The sequence below is a fragment of the Panicum virgatum genome, chromosome 1K (genome assembly GCF_016808335.1).
Source record: "Panicum virgatum strain AP13 chromosome 1K, P.virgatum_v5, whole genome shotgun sequence".
In the NCBI taxonomy this organism is placed as follows: Eukaryota; Viridiplantae; Streptophyta; class Magnoliopsida; order Poales; family Poaceae; genus Panicum; species Panicum virgatum.
This window is the reverse complement of record NC_053136.1, coordinates 38,899,658-38,915,006: the sequence shown is the minus strand read 5'-3', so window position 1 is coordinate 38,915,006 and position 15,349 is coordinate 38,899,658.

The window sequence follows — 15,349 nt, the reverse complement described above, 5'->3', positions numbered from 1 at the left end:
AGAGCTGAGGCAGAAGGCGGCGGACGAGACCGCGGCGAAGGAAGCGGTCCATACCGCGCTCACGGCGACACAGATGGAGTTTGCTGAGCTGGAGCAGACCGCCGTGAGCGTGTGTCAAGGGCTCGAGGGGGAGGGTGGCGTCTCGGGCAGTTCGGTGATCAGCCGCCTGCGCGCGCTAGGCGGCCGGATTGCCGAACACGCCAAGAGCACCTTCCGCCTCGGTGTCTTGCGGGCTCTCGCCGTGGCCTCGACGCATTACCTCATGGATCTCCAGAGGGTGTCGTCGGGGTACGTCGTTCCCGATGATGCTGATGCGGACGCCGCATCGGCCATCATGGATGAAGCTGACGCAGCCGCGGAGGAGTTCGCCGCAGTCCTTGCCGAAAAGCTCGAAGCGGACATCCCTCCCATCGCCGAGTTCGACGCCCCTGAGGGCCCGCAAGGGGGGGATGGTAGCCTGTAGGAAAGTTGGTCCTCGAAGCCCATTGTAAATAGATTAGTATTTATATCATAGTCGCGCTTTGTAATCGCATCCTATGAATATAAGAGATTTTATTTCGTTGAATTGACTGTGTGGCCCGTCGAGCCCTTGTGCGTTCGAGCCTATATTTCTTTACTTTATTTCCATGTTCTTCGTATGCGACTTGGATAAACATCTGTGAGGAAGTTCGTGTTCATAAGCAACGTAGGCGTAGGGTGGTGAGGGGGGTGCCGTATCCCGGAGGCGTAGGCGGCCCCACAACTCGGCCAGCCCCGTACCGTAGTTGCTTACGCCTCGCGTCCGTTTTTTCCAAGGATACGAGAAGCTTAAGGTCGAGACGGAAATATTTCGAAAAAACATTGGCGACTTTTTGGGGACATTCGGGGGTTCCCCCCGTAGTAGCCCCCGAGGGAGGCTCGGCTTTGCCAAGGGTAAAGCCGAGCGTACCTCATTGTTCTTGCGCATCCGAGCCCTCGAGGGTCCGGAAGGTTCCCAAAAAGCAATAAGTAAAGCGTACTTCCTTATTATTTCGGGAAATTGAAAATGCGAGTACGAACAATATAGAAATAGCTTGAAATGCTAAGGATAGAAATGACGTAGCTGTTGTATATTCCAAGCGTTGGTGAGGACTTCGCCTTTTTCGTTGGCCAGCTTGTACGTGCCGGGCTTGAGCACCTCGGCGATTATGTACGGTCCTTCCGATGGAGGTGAGAGCTTGTGGCGGCCCCTGTTGTCCTGTCGAAGCCTTAGCACCAAGTCCCCTTCGTTGAGGTCTCGGCGCTGGACCCTCTGCGCTTGATACCTTCGCAAGGACTGCTGGTAGCGCGCAGAGTGGAGGAGCGCCATGTCTCGAGCCTCGTCCACTTGGTCCAGCGAGTCTTCGCGAGCTCGCTGGTTTCGTTGCTCTTGATACGCCTTAAGCCTCGGCGATCCGTACTCCAAGTCAGTGGGAAGGATGGCCTCGGCGCCATAGACGAGGAAGAACGGAGAGGGAGGAGAGCTCCCAAGTCTCTGCTAGGAGTGGAGTCGGTTGAGATGAGTGCTCAGTAGTGCTGAGAGTTCTCTTGGGAGATAGAAACCAGAGAGACCCACAGACTAGAGTCCAGTTAGAGCCCATCCTCCCTTAAAGGGGGTCCATCTCCTCCTTTTATAGTCACAAGGAGAGAGCGGCGTTCAGTGTAGGGCGCGGAAGTCATCGTTTCCCCCCCCCCCCGAATTGCGGGTACAGTGGTCGAACACTGTAGGAACTACACTGTGGGAAGGCGGCGCGCGTCGCTGTCGTCCTAGATTTCGTCCTTGGTTCTGCGAGGATGGCGTCGGTCGTTCTGCAGTGCCCCGGCAGTAGTAATGGCGCGAGTCGGCCCCGGACCCCCTGTCGGAGTGCGGGTGTGCCCTCTAGAAGGTCCGGGGGACACGTGACGTCGCCGGACCCCCTCCTCAGTGGGGGGGGGGCGGGTCCGGAAGGTCGGCATCAGCGGAACAGTAACGGGAGCAGTGCCGAGCCTGTCCTATCCTGTGTCGCAGGTCCCAAGGCGCTGCTACAGTGTCCGGGACGGCGGAGTGATGACCAGAGTCAGCGGATGGGACCCCGGTCATATCTACTGTGGGAGTGGCGGCCTGACGCCGCCCGTCCTTTGAGCCGTGGTGGAGCGGCTGGCCTTCAATGCCTTCGTACGGTGGTCGGTTGGGCGGCGGGGCCGTTTGTCCCTTGTGACGAGAGACGGCCTCGAGCGAGGCCGAGATTGGTTACCCGCTCGAGGGTAGATCCGCTACCCTTGAGCGAGGCAGAAGTGTGTTGCACGGTCGAGGGTCCCGGGGGGGTCCTCGACCGTGGCGGAGAATGAATCACCCGCTCGAGGGTAGATTCGCTACCCTCGAACGAGGCGAAGATTGTCCGGCAGGCCCGGGAGGGACCCTCGAGCGAGGCGGAGATCGTTCCGCGGGTTCGAGGGGGACGTGAATGGGCCGCGTGCTGGGCTTTATTGAGTCTTTTTCTTTCTTCCGGATTGGAAGGAGGCCGTGGGCCTAGTTGACTTAACAGGTGTTTGTGTTTTTAAAAGCGGTATTAGTACCACAATTAGGGTATCCCTAATTGTGGCACCCGACACCACCTTAGCTAGACCTGACTAGCCGTCACGTGATCCATCAAGGGGCCATTGACCTATACAGAGGTTTTAATCGGGGCATAAGTCACACAGAGCTAATCCCTTCTCCTTGATCACCCGTTGCTCTCAGCTCTCCTGATGGCTATCAGACTAACTAGTTGGGTTTATGCTAAGCCGTTGCCCATTCAACGGTCGAGTGGTTTGCACGATAGTGGAGTTAGGTGAGATGACACACCAACTCTGTCCTTAATTGTAACAAGATGAATATCTCCCTTTCTTGCTCAACCACACAGGCACAAGCACACCATTTGGCAAATCACACAGAAGTGTCATCCATCCTGTCTAGACTTATCTTTCGAAAATTTCACATTTTTCCCTTCCCACACACTCACGCATTTTCCTTTTATAAAACAAGTGGTATCGTGTTTAAGATCCTAAGCGCTCTAGCAGTGATTAATGTCCAAATAAATCACATTCTGACATTAATCTAGGTGGTCAAGGAATGGTTATAACAAATCAAGGGGTGGCTATCCAACCATGTTTTCAGCATGCAAAATATATGCAATTTTATAAAATCGGCCAATAGGTTGTGTTTATAAAAACTAGAACAAAATATGCATCAAAGGACGGGATTGAACTTGCTGTCTTCAAAGCCTTCCGGGAAGTCCTGATCGAGGTACTGTCCTTCGGGTTCGGGGTCGCGGAACTGGTCCTCGTTCGCTTGCTCGTAGTAGTGCTCGTCGACGGGTTCTCCCTCGTTCACCCCGTGATCTTTGACGCACACAAACAAGCACATAATCAAGAAAAAGAAAGAAAAGTTTTATCGTTGAGCTCGAATCGGAAAAAATTAAGATATGGAGATAGGAGTAATATTTTTGGGCGGTTTCCTAATGGCACGACCAAAACTATGTTAGGATTGGCATGGTAAAGTTTCAGATCGATCGAAGATCATTTGGCGCATGAAATGACATGCCGAAGAGGGGTTTAGGGTTAAATAGGGATCCAGGGGCTCATTTATAAATAGTTTTGGAATGGAAAATGACTTAGTTGTAATTTCTAGAAATATCTGGGGCGTACTAAAAGGTATAGGGGCTTATTTAGTATTAAGTTTATATGGTGGAAGGGTTTATTTGTGAATATAATGATAAAGGAGGGTTTCTTTTGCAAAAAGGTCAAAGGGTGGAGGGACTCTTAATTAAAAATGGAAAAGTGCAGGGGGTACAGGCAAAATTGCCCTTCTCCTTCCTCTCTCCCGCGACCAAAACAGGGGAGGGGGAGAGGGCGGCGCCGGCGGCCCGGGTCGGCGGGCCTGGGGGTTCGGTGGCGGTCCGAGGAGTGGGGGAAAGAGAGAGGGCGCCACGGGAAGTTGATTCCCGGCCGCGGCTCTAGCGGAGGTGGCCCGTGGGAGCTTGGCCACGGCGGCGGGCGGCGGCAGGCGACGGCGGTCGTGGTGGCGCCACAGCAAGGCTCGACGGCGGCCCGGAGCTGAGGGGAAAAGGGGAGGGGAGTCGAGGGGATCCCGGTGCGCCCCTTACCTTGGGCAGAGGTGGAGCGAGGAGGCGGCTCCGCGGTGGCCGGCGGGGCTAGGTGGCTATGGTGGGCGGTGGCGGCATTGGGAGCTTGGGAGGAGGCTGTGCGGCGGTGGAGGCGGCCGTGGGGCTCGGAGGCGAGGAGGAAGGCCAACTTATAGGCGTGGCAAGGCGGTGGAGCTTGGCGGGGTGTGGGTGCAGGCCGGCGAGTGGTGCGGGGCGCCATTAATGGCATTTTGGTGTCGTGACGCGGCGGCGGCGCGATTCGCGGCGGCTCAGGACGACGCGACGGGTCGGGCCGGTCCTAGCAGCGCGCAGGCACGTGGAGGGGCCGGCTGCGGGGCTCGGAGTCGAGCAGAGCAGCGCGAGCGGCGAGGCGGCACAGGGAGGCGATGGCAGTGCGCCGGGCGGTGCGGCGAGCGGCGCGGACGCGTGGAAGGCTTGACGCGCGTGGGCGGTGCAGGGAAGGCAGGGTGCGCGGCGCGTGCGCGGGCGAGCGGGTGTCGCGGCGTGCGTGGCTCGGGCAGCGCAGGCAGAGGGAGGCAGCGGCGGTGCGTGCGCGCGTGCGCACGGCCCAGGGGGTGCTCGGGCCAGGGGGAGGCGTGCGCGTGTGGGCAGGCGGTCGGGCTTGGGCGGGCGCGCACGTCCGCGTGGCCGGGGAGCAGAGAAGGAGGGAGAAGAAGGGAGAAGGAGGGAGAAAGGAAAAAGGGAAGGGAAAAAGAAAAAAGGGGGGAGAGAGAGAGACAGAGCACGCCAGCGGGATTCGCGGTCGGCGATCGCGAGTGGGCGACAGGCAGCCGAGCTGCGCGGGATGGGACGGCGGCGAGGAAAAAGAGAGAGAGAGCGAGGTTTGGTCGGCGGAAAAAGGGAGAAGAAAAGGTGAAACCAAGAAAGAAATCGGGTGTTGGGACGACGAAAGTTTTTGGGAAGGTATTAGGGTTTAGGGTTAATTGAGCTCAACGATGAAAAAAAATTTGAAAATTATTTTTAGCGTGTGATTTATTTGGTAAATTTTTCGGGATGTCACAAACCTACCCCACTTAAAATGAATCTCATCCTCGAGATTCAGCTGGCTCCTGAACAGATGGGGAAACTCTTTCTTCAGAGCATCTTCATGCTCACATGTAGCTTCTTCTACTCCGTGTCTGCTCCACTGAACTCTGCAAATCCGTACTTCAGAGTTTCTTGTCCTCCTAGTGACAGTGTCCAAAATCTTGACAGGTACTTCCTGGTACCGAAGGTCTATTTGTAGATCTATTTCTTCTTCTGACACATGCTCTTTCTCAGGTACTCTCAAACATCTCCTTAGTTGGGATACATTGAATACCGGGTGTATATCTGGCATTCCTTCTGGTAGCTCTAGACGGTATGCTACGGCTCCGACTTTCTTCAGAACTTGGTACGGTCCAATGTACCAAGGGGCCAATTTTCCTTGTACTTGAAATCTCCGGGTTCCCCGAATAGGTGAAACCTTAAGGTAGATGAACTCTCCCTGGTTGAAGCTTATTTCTCGTCTCTTCTTGTCTGCGTAGCTCTTCTGTCGAGACTGAGCGGCCTTCAGCTTTTCTCTAATCTCGGCCACTCTTTCTTCTGCTTCCTTTATGAGTGCGGGTTCGACTAGGGCACGTTCTCCAACTTCTGACCACATTAGGGGAGTTATGCATTTTCTTCCATAAAGAGCTTCAAATGGTGACATGCCTAAACTCTCTTGATAACCGTTGTTGTATGAAAATTCCGCATAGGGTAGACTCTGCTGCCAATCCTTGCCATAGGTTAGGACGCAGGCTCTCAACATATCTTCCATGATTTGATTTACCCTTTCTGTTTGACCATCCGTTTGTGGGTGGTAGGCGGAGCTGAAGTCTAATTTGTTGCCCATGCCTTTATGTAAACTTTTCCAAAACCTAGAGGTGAATTGGGTCCCTCTATCTGAAACAATTCGGCTGGGTACACCATGCAATTTTACTATATTTTCCACATAAAGCTTAGCTAGCTTTTCTCCGCCGTAATTGGTCCTCACGGGTATGAAATGAGCCGCTTTAGTGAGTCGGTCCACTATTACCCATATGGAGTCATGTCCTTTCTGTGTTCTGGGCAAACCCGCCACAAAGTCCATTCCTATCTCGTCCCATTTCCAAACCGGGATGGGTAGGGGTTGCAACAATCCTGCTGGCTTCTGATGTTCGGCCTTGATCCTTTGGCACGTATCACAATGGGCGACAAATCGTGCAATATCCGCCTTCATTCCTTTCCACCAATATTTTTGTTTTAAATCCATATACATCTTGGTGGATCCTGGGTGGATGGAGTAGTCTGAGTTATGGGCTTCATCCATAATTATCTGCCGGAAGTCTCCTTCCTGGGGCACACAAATCCTATTTTTATACCATAAAGTTCCCTCATTATCCACTCTAAAATCCGGTTCTTTATTTTCTCCAGTCTGCGTTCGGATTTCCTTCAAGCCTTTGTCTGAACTTTGTGCTTTCCTGATGTCCTCCAGAGTAGGTCGAATGCTCATCTTGCGAATGGAACCTCGAGGGACAATGTGCACATTCAATCGTGCCATCTCTTCCTGCAGATGGGCATCCTTGGGTCCATAAGATTTCCGGCTTAAGGCGCCAGCTACCACATTAGCTTTACTAGGGTGGTAATGGATTTCCACATTATAATCCTTAACCAGTTCTAACCACCTTATTTGCCTTAAGTTCAAATCTGGCTGGGTGAAAATATACTTCAAACTCTTATGGTCGGTATAGATCTCGCACTTATTTCCAATTAGATAATGCCTCCAAATCTTGAGGGCATGCACTACGGCTGCAAACTCCAGATCATGTGTTGGGTAATTCTGTTCATGAGGCCTGAGCTGTCGGGAAGCGTATGCAACCTGTCTTGCATCAGTACACACCCAAATCCTTGTCGGGATGCATCACAATAAATGACAAAATCCCGATGAATGTCCGGTAGGGTCAGTACCGGAGCGGTTGTCAACCTTCGCTTCAATTCCTGAAAACTTCTTTCATAGGACTCTGTCCAGATGAACTTCTTTTCCTCATTAAGTAGTTCCGTCATGGGCCGGGCTATCCTGGAGAACCCCTCATTAAATCTTCGATAATACCCAGCTAATCCAAGAAAGCTTCTGATTTCACTAACATTAGTTGGTTGCTGCCAATTGGAAACCGCTTCGACTTTCTCAGGGTCGACTGCTACTCCTTCTGCGGTCAGAATATGTCCAAGAAAAGCCACTTTCTCTAGCCAAAATTCACACTTGCTGAATTTTGCATATGGTTTATTTGCTCTCAACTTTTCCAAAACTACCCTCAGAAGTTGCTCGTGCTCCTGGACACTCTTCGAGTAAATAAGTATGTCGTCGATAAAGACTACGACAAACTTATTTAACTCGTCCATAAACACCTTGTTCATGAGGTTCATGAAATATGCAGGTGCATTGGTAAGTCCAAAAGACATCACCGTAAACTCAAACTGCCCGTAACGGGTGACAAAAGCTGTCTTTGGAATGTCTCTTTCTCTAATCTTGAGCTGAAAATATCCGGACCTCATATCAATCTTGGAGAAGTACTTGGGCCCTTTTAGTTGATCGAAAAGGTCATCAATCCTGGGGAGGGGGTACTTATTCTTGATGGTAACTTCGTTCAGCGCCCGGTAATCTACACACAACCTCATACTCCCATCCTTCTTCTTGACAAATAGGATTGGGGCTTCCCAAGGCGACAAGCTTGGCCTGATGAAGCCAATTCGTTGTAATTCCTCCAGTTGCTTCTTTAATTCTGCCAATTCAGAAGCTGCCATCCTATAGGGTCTCTTGGCTATAGGAGAGGTTCCCGGGACAAGGTCGATGACAAACTCTATATCCCTATCTGGTGGCATTCCGGGAAGTTCTTTAGGGAAAACATCTGGATATTCGTTTACTACCGGGACTTCTTCCAAGGACTTGGCTTCCATGCTAAACACCATTGGGTCAGATCCACTTCCCCGGGTATGGCAGGTCACTCGTACTCCTTCTGGGTTCGTTAGGTGTACCACTTTGTCAGTACAACCTATGAGACCATTGTGTCGGCTTAACCAGTCCATTTCAAGGATCACGTCTATTCCCTTAGACTTAAGTACTACTAGGTCTGCCAGAAATTCTACCCCACTTAAATTGATCCTTACCCGTAGACAACCTAGTTGAGACTTGATGTCACCTCCAGGCGTCCGGGTTAATAGGGGTGTTTTTAGTAGTACTGTAGGTATATTGTGCTTTTCCACAAAACTTGAGGATATGAATGAGTGTGATGCTCCAGAATCAAATAGTACTGTTGCAAGAGCTGAGCTGACTAGGTACTCACCGAGCACTACGCCCTGAGCTCCTTGAGCCTCCTGCGCGTTGATGTGGTTGATGCGGGCCCGTCCAAATGATTGCTGGGGCTGCCTCATCTGCTGACTGTTGTTGCTACTGCGGATGGGCACTCGGTTGGCATCTGACAGAATTGGCATTGGTCCATTCACCGTGTTGGAGAAGGCTGATGTAGCAGGCTTGTTCTTGGCATATGGGCAATTAGCAATGAAATGTCCTGTCTCTCAGCAGTTGAAATAGGCCCTAGCATTGCTGTTGTTGGTGGTGACCTGGCTTGCATTGCTCTGCGGGGCCTTCATGGTGTTCTGGCCCCTGAACTATGTGTTGGAGGCCTGTGGGCCTGTCACGTGAGACTGGGTCCTATACCGCATTGGGGCCTGATATCTTGGTGCCATATAGTTGGAATTCCTTGGTTTCTGGAAGCGGTCCTGCTGGCGGGCCTTGCTTTCTAAAAACTTGCGCTTGTTATCCTTCTTTTCATCCGCTTTGGTCCTTTCTGTGAGAATGGTCTTGTTCATCAGAGTGTTGAAGTCTGGGTAGATCTGAGGGGTAAGCAAGGTTCGGAGTTCGGGGTTCAATCCCTTCTTGAACATGTCCTGCTTCTTTTCATCATCGTCCACTTCCTCTGGTGCATATCGGGCCAATTCCATGAACTGATGAGTGTATTCTTCCACCGACATGCTTCCTTGCTGTAGTGCGCGGAACTCATCCGCCTTGCGCTTCATGGTGGCCGAGGGGATATGATAGCGGCGGAACTCCTTCACGAATTCCTTCCAAGTGATGGCGGAAGCATCTTCGGCAGCGGCGCAGTAATTCTCCCACCTGGCTAAGGCAGTTCCAGTGAGTTGGTGGGCTACCAGAAGGACTTTGTCTCGATCCTGGCATTCGAACGGCTCGAGCTTCCTTTGGATTACCTGCAGCCAGTTGTATGCATCCAGGGGGTTGTTGGATCTGGCAAAGGTGGGCGGCTTGGTCCTCAGAAAAGCTGTCAGCTTGTCATTCATGGTCTGCTCTCGTGGCCATTTGTTGACAAGGGCATTGGCTAGTGTTTCCAGTATGAGGGTCTGGTTGTGTATTATCTGTGCCAGGTCCCCGAGGGGTGGTGGTGGTGGCAGTGGCACTTCTCCTTGATTTTCTCCTCTGTTCTGGCTCACTTCCTGTTCTTCCTGAGGAGGGTTCTGTCCATTAGGATGTACTCCTGCATCAGCGGCTGCAGGGGTCCGGTTGCGGGAGGCCCTCGTACCACTTCGGAAAGCCATATGTAGATTGGGTAGAGTCTTTGTGAGATTAGGATTAGGATTAAGTGATGTTTAAATTGTTTAATTCGTATTTTTGAAAAGACAAAATCTACCTTCTGCCGGAAATCACACAACATAACAAACAACAAACACAAACAACTTTATTATTGCAAGGGAGGGTACAACACGGGGCAAGGCCAAACGCGTACTACACGTCCGGGTACAGGGTCATATTTAAGGGTACAACTTAGGCCAAAGGGGCTAGGGTTGCTTTGGGGCATGCTACTCGCGGGGCGAGCCTACTTCGGAGTGTGCTTCCAGGGGAACGAGTAGTCCTTGCTCGCCGTTCTCTAGGTTTCCGTTTTCCCGGGGTTGCGCAGCAGCCTCTCTTTCAACGGCGGCAGTTGACCCTTCAGGGTTCTCGGGTGGGGCTTGTGGGGTTCTCAAGAGTGGTCCCCATCCTATGACGGGCGTCCCGAGTAGAATATGGTATTCCCCAATTACCGGGACTGGCGTTCCACTTCTGGTCCATTCTTGCATACGCCGGTCCCGGGCCTGCCTGAGGCTCTCCAGGGCAACCGCTTCGCTGCTGACCGCGGCTGCGGCTCTTGCCTCGGCTTGGGCTGCCCGGATTTGTTGCAGTCTTACCGCGAGCTCTGCTTGCTCGGCTCGATGGGTCTGCTCCCTCAGGATGTTGGCTTGCTCATCAAAGAGCTGATCCAAAGAGGCTAGGTAGGTAGCCACTTGGTACAGGGGGTCTTCTTCATGGCGGCGCCATTCTAGGCTTCTCATTCGAGCTTCTCAAACTGGGGTTCTGATGGCCGGCGGGAAGAATCTCATTGGTGTGGGGGCGAGGTGTCTTTCAAAAATCCAGCATAGATAACGGAGTGCCTTTCTGACGGCCAAGGGATAGGTGTCTTGGTGCCTAAACCCTGTAGCGGTCACTTGCCATGGCTGAATGTCGGCATACTCGAACCCAGAGTGGACACGGCGCTGCAAGGGCTGGATCTGCCTCCTAAGCCAAGATGACACAACGGTGGCACCAGTCACTCCCTCCCTTTGCCGCGTCGCAATCTGCGTGAGAAGCTCCCCTACCTGACCAGCATTACCAGCAGGCACACACCACTCGTGGCGTGGCGTCAGAGGTAAAGGAGTCCTTTCCGGAAGAGCAGGAGCATGGTTATCGATATAAAACCACTCCGCTTTCCAATCCCCAATCTGATGGCGCAGAGAATACGTGATATACTTCTCCGCCATGCCAGGACAAAACTGGAGATCAGCACCCCCACCCTAGCAATATTCCTAAGATTGGGATACGGATTCAAGAAAAAAGAGGCTTTTGAAAAGGTCAAAATGCGGATTAAACCCAAGAAATACCCCACATAGCTGAACAAAAATAGCTATGTGCAAGATCGAATCAGGGGTCAGATGGTGAAGCTGAATACCCAAAAAAAAGAAGATCCCGCAAGAAGTCGTAAGTGGGAATGGCAAGGCCACGCTCAACGAAAGCTTTGAAAAAGAATGATTTTAGAAGTTTTTTTCGAATGGCCTCCCATGACCCTCGGCCGACTGCCACCGGATCAAAGCCCTGGATTGCAAAAGACGGCGTCTAACAAGAGATGAGATTGCGGCCTCTAACAACTTACTTTTCTTCCACCCATCGGCCATCGTCGCCTCCTTCTCGGACGTCTGGCGCTTAGATTTCTTCGGCGCCATCCGGAAAGTCACGAGCCTCTTTTCACGCATATGCTCGGGGGCTGAGAAATCAAAGGAAGAAACAAGGAGATGGGTAGAAACAAGAACAGGTGAAAATACAAGATCGGATCTCCTCAGCTAAATAATAAGGTCAGTGGCACTCCCGAAAATATCAGGAAGCCCAAAGGTCAGAATGTATGCTTCGGTTGGGGAACCTTAACCCTAAATCGAGGGATTTCAAGTCAAGGTTCGGGGGTTGCGAAGACATGCGTCATAAATGATGAACTTTTTTCAAAAAAGACCCTGAAGATGGAAATGATCCTCAGCCTGATTCAACGGTTCAACCTAATGCTCGTGGGCTACTTCATATGGAGCGCGAGTACATCGCGCATCATATCAGAAAGAGAGATTCGGGGCTAGAGCACTTCATAGCCTCGATGCAGCCAGAGAAGGACTCGAAAGACCACTCGAAGCACTCAAGGGACTCCAAACCTGAACTACGGATTCCAGAGGCACTCGAAAGCACTCGACGGCATCTTTAGAAGTACTCAACGCCTGCAGGACTCGACTACGAAGAGCTCGGGGGCTTGTCAGACCCGAGGCAGCAGGGCTGCTCATGGGTATGGAATATTCTAGAGTAGAGAGTATCAAATGGATACGCCCTACCTCCACTGTAACTACTCGTACAAAAATAGGACTAGCCAAAGTACAAGGAAACTACCCGACCCACTCGGAGTAGGACTCTAAACGTACTCAGCTAGGACTTTTCATGTAACCCCGTTCCCCCAGATCATATAAGGGCGAACGGAAACCCCTTCAAAAGATCGAACAATACCAGAGGGAATAAAAACCAATACACAGGACATAGGGTATTACGCTCCGGCGGCCCGAACCTGTCTAAATCCTTGTGTTCCTTGCACCATTACGTTCTGATCTCGGCGAGTCCCTACTCATAACCACTCTTCTCGGGATACCCCTCGTATAACTCGACGGTAAAACACCGACAGTGTCCACTGCATCAATCACTATAGACAACAGTAAAGATTCTTTTTTGCCTTTCCCAAACTGCCAGCAAGCGGAAAATAATCTATGACCAACTGAATTTTTATTTAGTATGTAGATTAACATGCATTATTTCTAAACAAAAAACCTTAATCCAAAAATGTTGAACAAATACATGTGGATATTTTTGTGTACATTATGAATTGATGTATGTGCACCTATTTTTGTGCATAAGAAAAAATAACATCTTTGTTTCTTGGTGTGCAGAGATGCACATATTATTTTTGCACAAAAATATAAAAATTACCATGACAAATGCACATAGTTTTTTGCACCGGTAAATCATTACATCTATTGTCATTTTCTATGCACAAAAAATATAAAACATTTGCCTGATATACAGATGCTCAAATCTTAAGATGCACATGTCTTTTCTTTTTTCGAGACGAGGCTCGACCCTATTTCTAGAAAAATACATACACATTTCTTGTGCGAGAAAAAATGTGCACAAAATGGCAATGCCTATACTTTGGCTCACAAAATTTATGTTTTTTTTACCTTGCAAATAACATAGAGAAACCTTTATTTTCAGCTGATGCAGTGGCGTAGAGTTGGCACAGGATGCACACGCTCGTACATTTTTTTTTGTTGAGAAAGGGGTCGGATTTAATTAAAATAGAACCTCTTTTACAACTGAGACCTCATCATAAAATAAAATTACATTGAAGCACGCCACTAGATTCCTATCCTTCATCTTCCTTGCACCCGGCGAAGTCCACTGCTTCAGGAAACTCAATCACCATGGAACTTCATCAGATCCGGCCACGAGAATCACAATTTCCACCAACAAAAGACTCCACAATCGTGGAGACCGCAAAAGAGGTGCTGAATGCTCAGCCACTATAGAGAGTAAAGAGCACCAAAAGCACATCAGTCATATCTTCTTAAGGTTGAATCAACCATAAGATCCAACACCACCATTAGCTATCACCAGCGGCGGTCGGAAGGATAAATCCGCCACCACCGATAGTATCACCAGCGGTCGGAAAGACGATTCCACCAAAGGAGAATAGATCCAATCCCTCAAAGAGGACTAGACCAACATACCTCGATTCCTGTATGAGGAACATGCCGTCATCAGAGAAAATGACACATATGAGGAAATCCAATACAAAATAGAAAGGCAGATTGAAGACATCAAAACGACAATCCAAACTCTAGCCTAATTATTCTAGAGGAAAGGAAAAAAAATTGAAAAAAAAACTAACAAAATAGTAGACCTTTTGGATAGGGCGGATCCCCGCTCCTTGTTACCACCGGCAAAGAGGCCGGAGGCGAGGAGAAGCGGGGCCGGAGGCGGTGGAGGCAGGGGCTCGGGGGCTCGGTGCGAGGCGGAGGTATGCCCGAGTCGCCAGGCGTCCTGGCGACGTGAGCGGATGAGTGGGAGTTTTCCAATCTAGCCTCGACAAAAAGTTGAGAGCCCTCGCACACGCTCGTACATTTATAAGCACTGCTTATCAAAATTGTTCGATGATGCATTTTTGATAGCAAAGAAAACTAAAAGGTTTATTTACATCAGCATGGGTGCAAATATTTTTATGCACAGGTAAATGTCAAAAATTATGCATGATGGATGAACATTTCTTCTCACATGAATAAATTATTAAAATCGGCATATAAGAGATGGACGTGTTTAGTGAATCATAGGATTTAAGATAAATAATAATCATCAGGCGGCTGAAGTTTCGTATAAAAATTGGTGCATGTGGTCACCATGAACTGGATATGTTTGGCAAAAAAAACTTATACAATCTTAATGCTTGCATAACAAACTAAGAATTGGCTGTCACAAGAATATAATTGAACACGTCGGATACCAGAATTCCAAAGAAATTTGGGCAGATCAGATCTAGTAACCCTCAACCGAACAAAATCAAGAACTGGATCAAACATTTACTCTGCACAGTAGCGCATCACCATCCTGTTGACACTCAAAATTGGCACAAGACAAGGTTTGCTGGACAATCTGGGCGAACTGGTTAGACTGGCTGTCTAAACCAGTAAGACTGATTAAAGACAAAGTTCTCAAATGATTAATTGGATAGTACCATTGCGTAGACCTCGTCCAGACGATCGAAATGCATATATAGAACGTCCAATTTGTGGTCCAAATGAGATAGTTATGTCTCCAGAAAGACCCACACCTTGGTCTGACCGGTCGAGGACGGTCAGACTGGTTTGGTGACCAGATCGGAATGCCCAATCTGAGTTAGTATTTGTATTTTGACACATGATTACATGATTTGATAGAGTTTCAACTTCTAATGGGTACAAACATATATATATATATATATGAAGGGCTACGCCCGATTGAGGGCAACCACAATCGAATAAATACAATCTCTTTATCTTTTTTTCCAAACCCTAGCCTTTTCAACTCTAATTCTGTTCTTCTTGTGTCTCTACAGCGTCTGAGGGCGTCTTGAGTGGTCTGCCAACCTCAAAACAACCCTAATTCTTCGAACTCCTACAGAGCCCCTCTCGAACTTGGAGGTTTTAGGACTTCATGGATTTTCTGCGTCCAACCGGTCTGACCGGTTGGTGTGACACGTCTGATCGGTCACCGTCAGAGCCGGCTGGTGATCGATCATGGTTACCCGCGCGTTCCAGCGCTTGTAGATTTGCATCAACACATCCTATAGCTTTAGTTGTGTTGTGCTTAATCTTGTGGTTAGAGAAATGAACCTGACCGCTGGCCTCTGCTCTGTTCGCTTATCTTCGGCCGTGTGCCCGTGTCGTAGTCTGAACTCCGAAGCTGAACAGCGGCAGTCCTGTCGCGAAGCTGAACGAGCCACCCTCACGCACGCGCTGCACACCCAACATCGCAACCAACACATCAGACCATAGATGCGCCCGGCCCCAACTCGAGCTACGTACAGCATGGG